At 47.5% G+C, this 12443-nt stretch overlaps 1 long non-coding RNA gene across 1 annotated transcript; it reads right to left on the reverse strand.

Annotated features, from left to right (window-relative positions):
- Positions 1–219: 219 nt before the first annotated feature.
- On the reverse strand, positions 220–2280 carry LOC123089401 (uncharacterized). The gene is made up of 2 exons (XR_006442281.1): positions 810–2280; positions 220–673 (listed from the first exon to the last, which is right to left on the reverse strand). It is a non-coding gene; the product is annotated as an uncharacterized lncRNA (long non-coding RNA).
- Between the last annotated feature and the right edge of the window lie 10163 nt (positions 2281–12443).

A 12443-nucleotide genomic window follows, 5' to 3' on the forward strand; every position in this document is an offset into this window, starting at 1 on the left:
TTGATATTTTAATTTGAACCACTTGGTTTTTTAGAAATGTGACCTGCTCTGTTATTTGAATGTGAACTACTCGAATTATTATTGCAAACGAATAAAATCAATGTGTTTAATTAACATCCAACTTTCTATACAATATATGTTTGAAAAATGGCACTCATGGAAAAAAATAGAATTACCTAATTACAAAACAGAGAAGTACGTAGCATTTACCCATATATGTCCAAAGTTTAAAATTATCAAGTGGACTATTTATATTTTGGCTCCAGTCTTCTTAAAGACAAACATCTAGGAGTACTTTTAAAAATGCACTGGCCAAAATGGGCTTGATAAAAAATACATGGAGTTATTCCCCATTGCACATTTTGTTTATTCTCTCTCTCTTCTCACTGTGATCACTTTGTTTTCTCTTTTGTAGAATAGAAAAGTCCAGCGTACATGTAGTAGCTAGGGTCGAATACAGGAAAAGAAATAAAAAGCCAGTGACCAGAGCGCTAGCTTAGCTCTTTTGCCTATCCTTTAATTCCCAGCCACGTCTTCCTTACCTCTTAAACGCTTCTTCCTTGTGTGCAGCAAGATCCAGCCGCTCTTTTTATTTCAACAAGTGAGCGGACTAGAAAACAACGTATAATGCTTTCCTTTTTGTAGCTGAACAGACACATCAGGCGAAGCCGACCTACAACAATGGCCATTTTCATCAGAGGATAAACACAAAATAGATGCCATGCACTTAAGTTTTTTCCGCACACAAAGGAGTAAACATCAGTTATTTAAAAATCAAAATAACACAAGTACGAAGCAAGTGATCACACATTTTTGCACATGCAACAAAGTGTAGATGTTCAGTTATTTGGCTCCATCCGCATCATGCATCGCTCCTTTCCGTCAGTTAACTCAGTATCCATCAACTGTTGTTTTTGCCCGTCAGTTTTAACTCTTGTGTTCTTGGGAGTGAGTGCACACAACACACAGAAGGCCAGCAGCGGCATGCTCGGGCAAGCCGGCGGCAACGCGCAGGGGATTCAGAGCTGAGGTGCATGGCGAGTGTGCTCCAGGCGTGCTGCGGCCAGCTGCAGGGTACAGGTGCGTGGCGACTTAGGTGAACGGCCTGCAGCGGCGTCGGCGAACGGCCGGACACTGTACCAGCAGATCCCCACCGGGAATAGGCGACATGGTGGAAGGGGAGCCTCGCTGATGGATTCGGCCAGAGGAGGTCCTGCTTGCGCCGAACGGGAAACGGCGCTAGCGGCGCACGGGGTGTGGAGACGTCATCATTGGTTTCTTGTAGCTCGGCAGCGTCGTGCGATAGAAGCACATGAGGAGCTAGGGGCAAGTGAAGGTGACGAGCCGGAGGATACAGGGGAGCTCGCCGGAGGTAGAGAAGGAGAAGATTAAGGCATAAGGCGGGAGGAGGCTCACCGGAGGGAAGGTGTGCGGGCTTGACCGGATCCGCGTCAGCAGCATGCTGGGGACTGCGTGAGCAGGCGGCCGAAGACTGCATGCTAGTTGATGGTGTTTGGTGATCCCCGGCGATGACGGTTAGGGCGCAGAGCCGCGCGCAGCCAGGGTGGAAGTTCGGAGGCAGGCTCTCGGTGGCGCGCAAAGAAGGTGGGCGGCCCACAGGGAACGAACGCTCGTAGGTCAGGGGGCCGCGGCGTGCTGGGTAGGTCGGGCGGCGGCGGCGCTGGTTGGCCGGTGACGGTAACAGATGGGCAGGCCACGCAAGAGCGCAGGGAAGGTCACAACGAAGCGGAGGGCACCGCTTGCCGAAACCTCTCGCACACACGGGCGGAGGGGAGGGGAGGCCACGAACGGGGCATGTCCTCTGCTACGGCGGGCGGAGCTGGTTTCGGTTGCCAGAGGGTGGACGGGGAGGCGCCCGTGTGCGGGGCAGAACAACGAGGAGGCGTGCGTCGCAGGGGGTCGTCGCTAGAGGAGTTGGGCGACGTCACGGGCAGCCTAGGTGGCAGCGGCGCGGCGCCGTACCAGAGGTAGGTGACGGCGTCGCGCGCCGGCGCTTCATGGCGGGAGGCGGCGTCAGGGTCGCACGCCGGTGCTTGGTGGCGGCAGGCGGCGGTGGGATCAGTCCCGGGCGGATCCGGGGGAAGGAGGCCGTCCGGTGGCCGGATCCGGGGGCTGTGGTGTCGCGGCGGCCGGATCCCGGGGAGGGAGCGGCGCGGCAGCCGGATTTAGGACCGGTGGCGGCGCGGTGGCTGGTTCCGGGGAAGGGGAGGGGGCGGCGCGGGAGGTGCGGGACTGGGTGGGTTTTCCTTTTCTTCTCCGTGGCCTGGGCCCTGGGGAGTTCGAGAACGCTTCTTCGAGCCCTATATATATATATATATATATATATATATATATATATATATATATATATATATATATATATATATATATATATATATATATATATATATATATATATATATATATATATATTCATTCGGATGTAGGTTATCATAAAGTATTATTGTTGACATATGTGGACTTGCTGAAAAGCTCTTGAATTGACTCTTTCTGATGTTATGATAAATTACAATTGCTTCAGTGACTAGTTTGTTAGTTTTCAATGAAGTTTCTGGTTCATACTTTACCTTGTGAATGAATTGTTACTTTGGCATAAGAAGTTATATGACAACATTTGTTGTTGTTTTAAAGATGATCATGATGCCCTCATGCATGTATTTTATTTCACCGACACATCTATCTCTAAACATGTGGACATATTTTTCGATTTCGGCTTTTGCTTGAGGGCAAGCGAGGTCTAAGCTTGGGAGAGTTGATACGTCAATTTTGTATCATGCTTTTATATTGATATTTATTGCATTATGGGCTATTATTACACGTTATATCACAATACTTATGCCTTTTCTATCTTCTTTTATAAGATTTACATGAAGAGGGAGAATGCTGGCAGCTGGAATTCTGGACTGGAAAAGGAGCAAATATTAAAGACATATTCTTCACCACTCCAAAAGTCCTGAAAATTCACGGAGAATTATTTTTAAATATATAAAAATTCGGATGTAAGTTATCATAAAGTATTATTGTTGACATATGTGGACTTGCTGAAAAGCTCTTGAATTGACTCTTTCTGATGTTATGATAAATTACAATTGCTTCAGTGACTAGTTTGTTAGTTTTCAATGAAGTTTCTGGTTCATACTTTACCTTGTGAATGAATTGTTACTTTGGCATAAGAAGTTATATGACAACATTTGTTGTTGTTTTAAAGATGATCATGATGCCCTCATGCATGTATTTTATTTCACCGACACATCTATCTCTAAACATGTGGACATATTTTTCGATTTCGGCTTTTGCTTGAAGGCAAGCGAGGTCTAAGCTTGGGAGAGTTGATACGTCAATTTTGTATCATGCTTTTATATTGATATTTATTGCATTATGGGCTATTATTACACGTTATATCACAATACTTATGCCTTTTTCTATCTTCTTTTATAAGATTTACATGAAGAGGGAGAATGCTGGCAGCTGGAATTCTAGACTGGAAAAGGAGCAAATATTAAAGACATATTCTTCACCACTCCAAAAGTCCTGAAAATTCACGGAGAATTATTTTTAAATATATAAAAATTATTGGGCGAAAAAAGCACCAGAGGGGAGACACTAGCCATCCACAAGGGTGGGGGCGCGCCCTACCCCGTAGGTGTGCCCCTACCTTGTGGGCCACCTGGAAGGCCCCCGATGCCCATCTTCTGCTATATGGTGTGTTTTGACCTGGAAAAAATCAGAAGGAAGCTTTCGGGACGAAGCGCCGCCGTCTCGAGGCGGAACCTGGGCAGAACCAATCTAGGGCTCCGGCAGAGGTGTTATGCCGGGGAAACTTCCCTCCCAGAGGGGGAAATCATCACCAACGATCCTCTCATCGACAGGGGGTCAATATCCATCAACATCTTCCCAAGCACCATCTCTTCTCAAACCCTAGTTCATCTCTTGTATCTGATCGTTGTCTCAAAACCTCAGATTGGTACCTGATACGTCTCCAACGTATCTATAATTTTTTATTGCTCCATGCTACTTTACCTACTGTTTTGGACTATATTAAGCTTTATTTTCCACTTTTATATTACTTTTGGGCCTAACCTATTAACCAGAGGCCCAGCCCAGAATTGTTGTTTTTTGCATATTTCAGTGTTTCGAAGAAACGGAATATCAAACGGAGTCCAAACAGAATGAAACCTTCGGGATCGTGATTTTCCAACCGAACGTGATCCAGGAGACTTGAACCCTACTCCAAGCAGTGCCAGAGGCGGTCACGACGGTGGAGGGCGCCCCCCTGGGCACGGCCCCCTACCTCGTGGGCCCCCTAACGCTCCACCGACGTACTCCTTCCTCCTATATATACCTACGTATCCCCGAATGATCAAAACAGGAGCCAAAACCTAATTCCACCGCTGCAACCTTCTGTATCCACGAGATCCCATCTCGGGGCATGTTCCAGAGCTCCGCCGGAGGGGGCATCCACCACGGAGGACTTCTACATCATCACCATAGCCCCTCTGATGAAGTGTGAGTAGTTTACTTCAGACCTTCGGGTCCATAGCTAGTAGCTAGATGGCTTCTTCTCTCTTTTTGGATCTCAATACAATGTTCTCCCCCTCTCTCGTGGAGATCTATTCGACGTAATCTTATTTTTGCAGTGTGTTTGTTGAGACCGATGAATTGTGGGTTTATGATCCAGTATTATCTATGGAAAATATTTGATTCTTCTCTGAATTCTTTTATGTATGATTGAGTTATCTTTGCAAGTCTCTTCGAATTATCCTTTTTGGTTTGGCCAACTAGATTGGTAGTTCTTGCAATGGGAGAAGTGCTTAGCTTTGGGTTCAATCTTGCGGTGTCCTTACCCAGTGACAGAAGGGGCAGCAAGGCACGTATTGTATTGTTGCCATCGAGGATAACAAGATGGGGTTTTTATCATATTGCATGAATTTATCCCTCTACATCATGTCATCTTGATTAAGGCGTTACTCTGTTTTTAACTTAATACTCTAGATGCATGCTGGATAGCGGTCGATGAGTGGAGTAATAGTAGTAGATGCAGAATCGTTTCGACCTACTTGTTTTGGACGTGATGCCTATATACATGATCATTGCCTAGATATACTCATAACTATGCTCAATTCTGTCAATTGCTCAACAGTAATTTGTTCACCCACCGTAGAATACTTATGCTCTTGAGAGAAGCCACTAGTGAAACCTATGGCCCCCGGGTCTATTCTCATCATATCAATCTCTATCACTTTATTTACTTGCTTTGTTTTACTTTGCCTTTAATTTTTACTTTGCATCTATCTATCAAAAATACCAAAAATATTATCTCTATCAGATCTCACTCTCGTAAGTGACCGTGAAGGGATTGACAACCCCTAAGCGTTGGTTGCGAGTTGCTATCGTTTTGTGTAGGTACGAGGGACTTGTGCGTGGTCTCCTACTGGATTGATACCTTGGTTCTCAAAAACTGAGGGAAACACTTATGCTACTTTGCTGCATCATCCTCTCCTCTTTGGGGAAATCCAACGCAGTGCTCAAGAGGTAGCAGTACATGTGGGTTGCTAGTAGTGTCGATTACTCCTTGTAGTTGATACTAGTTGGTTTATTCGGTAGAATATCATATGTTCATATCCTTAATGATAATTAATACTCCTCTGATTATGAACATGAATATGCTTTGTGAGTAGTTACCTTTGTTCCTGAGGACATGGGAAAAGTCTTGTTATAAGTAATCGTGTGAATTTGGTATTCGTTTGATATTTTGATGAGATGTATGTTGTCTTTCCTCTAGTGGTGTTATGTGAACATCGACTACATGAGACTTCACCATGATTTGGTCCTAGGGTAAGGCATTGGGAAGTAATAAGTAGGTGATGGGTTGCTAGAGTAACAGAAGCTTAAACCCTAGTTTATGCATTGCTTCGTAAGGGGCTGATCTGGATCCATAAATTCTTCTTTCGTAGTTGTGGATGCTTGCGAGAGGGGCTAATCATAAGTGGGAGGTTTGTCCAAGGAAGGGTAGCACCTAAGCACCGGTCCACCCACATATCAAATTATCAAAGTAACGAACGCGAATCATATGAGCATGATGAAAACTAACTTGACAGCAATTCCCATGTGTCCTCGGGAGCGATTTGCTTTATATAAGAGTTCGTCCAGGCTTGTCCTTTGCTACAAAAAGGACTGGGCCACCTTGCTACACCTTAGTTACTTTTGTTACTTGTTACCCGTTATGAATTATCTTATCACACAACTATCTGTTACCGATAATTTCAGTGCTTGCACAGAATATCTTTTTGAAAACAAGCTTGTCATTTCCTTGTGCTCCTCGTTGGGCTCGACACTCTTACTTATCGAAAGGACTATGATAGATCCCCTATACTTGTGGGTCACACTACAAAAAAAGACACATCCGTGACATTTTGGGCCAAACAAATTTTTTCTGTCATACTTATGACACTTCTATGACAATAATTGTGACAAAAGACGGTATCATCATAGATGTGGTGGGGTCCTACTTCTATGAAAAAAAGTCATGATAGAAAATGGGATTATCATCCTGGGTGGGCCGGAGACCCAGTTGCATGACATTCTTTGGGCCGTCCATGACGAAAAAAACATGGTAGAAGCGAGGGCGAGGAAAACTTTGGGGAGTTCCTAGTTAAGGTGGCTGGTCGGAGGCCGAGCGATGCACGTTTCTCTTGTACGTACGCGCGTGTGTGCAAGGCGTTGGGCTCTAACTGAACCCGAGCGAGGCATTGGGCTCTAACGGAACCCGAGCGATTGCACTACACGCTACGCGTTAACTGAAACCGATCGAGTGATTCCTTCACTACTGCTGCTAACTGAAGCCGATTGATGCTGCCTCTGGATGAACAGTGAGCGTTGTTGGGGGGTTTGGATGAACAGTTGCCGGTGGGGGTTGGATGAACAGGAACCCGTTGTAGTAGAGGCAATTGCCACTGGATGAACAGTACCCCGATCGATCGAGCCGGTGGATGAATAGGACCCCGTGGAGGGCTGGATGAACAGGACCCCGTGGTGGTCTGGATGAACAATAGCCAGTGGAGGGTTGGTTGAATAGTAGCTAGTGGAGGGCTGGATGAAAAGTAGTCGGTAGAGGGGTGGTTGAACAGGACCCCGTGGAGAGGGCTGGCTGAACAGTAGCCGGTGGACAAGCGGTGGAGGTTGGATGAACAGGAGCCCGTGGATGAATAGTCGCAGGTGGAGGCTGGAGGAGGTCGACGGTGGATGAACAGTACCTCGTGGAGTCTGGAGGAGTTCGACGGTGGAGATGAATAGTATCACGTGGAGTCCCGTTTTAGGGTATGCCACACCCCTCCCAATGAACAGGACCCCCATTTCGACCGTAGCGCTCCAACACAAGTCTGTTTCCTCCGTTTTGCGGTACGCCACACCCCTCCCGATCAACAGGACCCCGTTTCGACCGTAGGAGGTCTGTTTCCTCCGTTTTACGGTACGCCAGACCCCTCTCGATGAACAGGATCCTGTTTCCACCATGGCTGGTCGAACACAAGGCCGTTTCCTCCATTCTGCGGTACGCCAGGCCTCATTTCCATCGCCTGTTCCGTCCAAGCCGGTTGGCTCCCGATGAACAGCACATGTTCCGTTGCCTCCCGATGAACACGATGCATTCTGTTGCCTCCCCATGAACAAGACGATGACGCAGTTTCTCTGTTCCGACCCAGCCACAGCCATGTACATGAGCCCTGGCCGTATGTATGCGCGAGTAGGCGTTCCAGACCCCGCCCGTATGTACGTATGTGGCCGTATTTACTTTCTTGCACCCTGGCTGTTGTACGTACATGTATATACTACGTGCGTGCCTCTACTACCACATGTGCGCGCCTCTACATCAACCAGTATGTACGTACATGTTCGCGACCAGAATGACAACGCTACGTACGCTTTGACCAGGTGGGTCCCGACTGTCAGGCACTTCCTTGCATGTGAAGATGTACCTGGTGGGTCCCAGCAGTCAGGGGGGAAACGTTTTTTCGCGAAATAAGGTGGCCCATCTGGTGGGTCCCTGCTGTCAGGTGGAGGAATCATTATTTTCCCTGAAATAAGGAGGCACTTCCTTGCTGCGGCCGTGGACCCAGCTGTCAGCCTCTCCACGTACAGTACTTTTCCGATGGAAGTCGTTCCTTGACCACGTTGACCACGCCGCGGCGAGAGCACCAGAGCGGTGGACGATGGCAAGGCCTAGAAAGGGTACGACGGAGCCGGGGAAGACGCGGCAGTGGATGCCCACGCGGAGAGGAGTACGAGGGTTCACTGGTTCGGCTGCGGTGTGAGGCTGCCGTCGCCAGGGCCTGGCCAGCGGTGGGAGTAGTAGGGGCGGTGAGGCCTCCGCGGCATCACAGCCGGCCACGGGAAGCAGGAGCATGCGCACGACCGCGCTGGTTTGGGCGGCTGGAGCAACAAGACCAGAGGTTGAAGAAGCACTACCACCGTTGGATGGACATCGTACGGTCACTGGAGCTAGAATCGTTCATATTGACTAAGTTGACAAAGCCCTCCGTCCCCGTCAACTTAGTAGGCCCACAAGTCAGCCTCCCACTATGGAGGGTCCCAGCTAGCAGGGGGTATTCAATTTTTTGTGCACAATAAGGAGGCACTTCCTTGCGTGCGAAGATATAGCTGGTGGGTCCGACCTGTCAGCGGGGGGAACGTTTTTTCGCGAAATGCAGAGGCCCTTCCGGTGGGTCCCAGCTGTCAGGTGGAGGAATCATTATTTTGCGCGTAATAAGGAGGCATTTCTTTGCGTGCGGCCATGGATCCAGCTGTCAGCCTCTCCACGCACAGTCTACTTCCGATGGATGTCGTTCGTTGACCACGTTGACTACTCCGCGCCGAGCGCATCCAAGGTGGTGGACGACGGCGAGGCCCCGGACAGCAACGAGCCGGAGATGGGAAGACGCGGGAGTAGAGTCACAGACGGAGAGGTGTACGAGGGTTAACTGGTTTTGGTGCGGTGTGGTTCGGCAGTCGGTGGAGAAGAACAGGAGGTGTGGAGGGGTGGAGGGATGGCCTGGCCAACGGTGGGGTAGCGCTTCACAACGAAGCGTGCTAAGCAGAGCTGCTAGCAGCAGGAGGCGGGAGCAGGTGGTCCCGGCGGCGCTGGAGGAAGAAGACGAGAGATTGAAGATGGATGCCGGTCGTTGGATGTAAATCCAACGGCTAACGATGTCAGAATCATTTGTTGACTAAGTTGACAACGACTTGCGTTGGCTTCGACCTCTTGGCCCACATTTCAGCCTCCAAAAATGTGGCACGTATTCAACCCATTTTTTCAGAATTTACACTTGATTTGATCTCTTTTTTTAGAATTACAGTCCATTTGCTGGGCTGGGTGAACAAATAATGTAGCGTCCATGCGGCCCATTTATTTTTCTCCTAAAAAATTACAGGCCATTTGCACTTTCTCGAAATACACGATTTTGCTGGGCTGATTCTAATTATAATGTTGGGTTGGGCGCAGCAATGTTATCAAAAAATAAACAGGGGCTGAGCATTTTGTTATAAATATATTTAAATAATAAGTGATTTATTATTACATTGGTCCTTAAATCTTACCAAGCTTTTGTACACAATCACCAGGATTTTCGTTGCCAAAAAAATCCAGTATTTTATTGTTAAGAAATTATTTTTATAAGTTAATAAGATGTGGGATATTGTTTTCTTACATATGTAAGTATCTGTTAAATATATGATGACAATAACAATAATATATAATAACATATAAAATAATTTAAATATATATAATATAGTTAGAAGGGAAACAAAAGTTGGACCAGGCGTTCCTATTCTTATATAGAAAAATAGAACAGACCTCTGCGTTTTCTTCAAAAAAATACATAAATTGGGCTGCCGATGTTTCAGGAAAAATAAAACCTCGGATGGGAGGTCCATAGGCCGGTCGATACATGACGGCCCTCAAAAAAATACAAACCGGCATGTCGTGGGCTGCGCATGTTAAAAAAGAAAGCCTAGACGGGGCAGCCCAAAACCCAGCGGATACTTGCTGCCCCAGTGATAATAAATGATACTACCCGCCAGCTCCACAGCTTCGTTGTGAATTTATCTCCTACGTTGAAGCACCTAAAAAATGTAACTATGTTGACAAACCCGTGGGCCCCAACGTCAGTATAGCATTAGGAGGAAGTTTTTTTCGATGAGGCACTTGCTTGCGTACGGCCATAGACCTGGTGGGTCCCGACTGTCCGCCTCTCCACGTACAGTCCTCTCCAGATTCCTCTCGTTTGTTCAGCATGTTCACAACGGCAGACAGCGGCGCCGCGGCGAGCGCACAAAGGCGCAGGAGGTGATCGGACCACCCAAGGCAGTGCCTTATTTGTAACGAAAGTACTGAACTAGCCCAGTGGCCAAGTGACACTACCCGACAGCTGTTCCGCCCGGGTTCGATTCCACCTGATGCAGGGAAAATATCTCCAATTTTTTGCCTCTGCCATTATTGACATGTGGGTCCCCATTGTCATCTACGCACACCACGTCCAACACTTGCCAAAACTTCGTCCCTCGTTTTCTCTGTTTTTCGCACACTCGACATTGTGTGGGCATTTTGAAAATAGCATATCTTTTTGACTGTGCATCATATGAAGATGTGCTATGCATGAATGTTGATCAGCATGATGTTAACTGGCTGGTAGTTCCATTTTCGACCATGAATAAAACTTCCAACATGATGTTAACCCTGTTTGAAAAGGCCGTGTTAATATAAATGCTCTGCCTCTGAAAGTTGCAGTTTCTTATCTGAAACTGAACTTGCAGTTTCTTATCTGAAACTGAAACTTGCAGTTTCTTCTCTGAGAATCACATTGTCTGCACTTTTATACTCCTATGAAACTACATTTTTTAAGTGCTAAAAATAGATCTCTAGAATTCATAAAATACTTCATATGCTCAATACTGCAAATCTGAAATTCAAAAGACATTCATATCTGAAAGTACTCTCAAAATACACAACACAAAACACAATTCACAACCTGCAAATACTGACAACCCTAAGCTCCTCCTGACAATTCACAACCTGCCCGACTATTGGGCTGGGGGGCAGTCCCCTCCTATTCCTCGGCGGCAGACAGCCGCCCCGTGAGACGATGTGAACGGCGAGGGAGAGGATGGCGGGGAAGCGTCGTCGGGCCAACTGCTTTTCTCCTCTTGCAGCTGGGTTCGGTCGACGAAGACTCCACCGGCTCGCTCTGGCACGACACCCTCACAAACGGCACCCTGTAGATGCTCGATCCTTCAATCTCTAGTGGATGCTCCATCTGGGATCGATACTCCCACCACCGATCCCACACGATCGGATTCGGTGAATCTGTTTGCTCCATGGCCCAGAGGAGCAGCTCTATGTACTCCCGCGCGACTCCCTTCGGGAGTATCGCCGCCTTTTCGCTCCATTGTAGATATTTGGCCATGGATGTCGCCGTCCCTACTAGTTGGTCGTTGTTGTCAAACGAAGACTGTATCTCCAACATCCTAGCTAGCTTCACAGGGTCGCCGTCTGCGATCCTCACGTATCGGTTGTACTCCTCCATCGATCTACTTCTCCACAACACCTTCACTCGCCGGCGGTGGTTTTTGAATGGAAGAGGAGAGGAGCAGCGCTGGTTTTGGATTAGAACGGGAGAGGAGCGACGCTGGTTTTGGATTGGAACAGGAGAGGAGGGGCGGTGGTTTTGAAATGGAAGAGGAGAGGAGCAGCGCTGGATTTAGATTGGAACAGGAGAGGAGCGGCGGTGGTTTAAGAGGAGAGGAGCGGCGCTGGTCTTGGAAGTATTTTTTTGTTTTGCGTATTTTGGGTCAAAGTTTGACCATGTACTGTATTTGACAAGCAAAATGTGAATGCATGTCACCAAAAATTGTATCATTTGGTTCGTATCTGAATGTACTTTCAAATTATATTATTTTTGCAACGTATAACATATATTTTATTTGTGAAAATCATGGTCAATTATGACCCAGAATAAAAGGGAGACTAGTTAATGTGGGGTCGCTTTCTTAATTGAAGGGTAAATTGATTTTGATTTTGATCCAGTCACAGCGCGCCGGCCCTCTCGTCCAATCCTAAATCGCTGCCGCACGCTCCTCTCCCTCTTCTCCATTGCAAAACCACCTCCTCTCCTCTCCATCATCTCCATTCCAAAACCACCATCTCACCTCTCCCTCTTCTCCATTGCAAAACCACCTCCTCTCTCCTCGGACGAGGATCCCTTCACATAGCACATCCTACCATTGAGACACTGACACATGGGTCCCACCAAGCGCGGGGCCCACCTGTCAGCGACCGAAAGGCAGGGAAACCTCTCCTCTCCATCATCTCCATTCCAAAACCACCGTCTCACCTTGCCCTCTTCTCCATTTAAAAACCACCCCCTCTCCTC

Source organism: Triticum aestivum, chromosome 1B (genome assembly GCF_018294505.1).
Source record: "Triticum aestivum cultivar Chinese Spring chromosome 1B, IWGSC CS RefSeq v2.1, whole genome shotgun sequence".
Classification (NCBI taxonomy): domain Eukaryota; kingdom Viridiplantae; phylum Streptophyta; class Magnoliopsida; order Poales; family Poaceae; genus Triticum; species Triticum aestivum.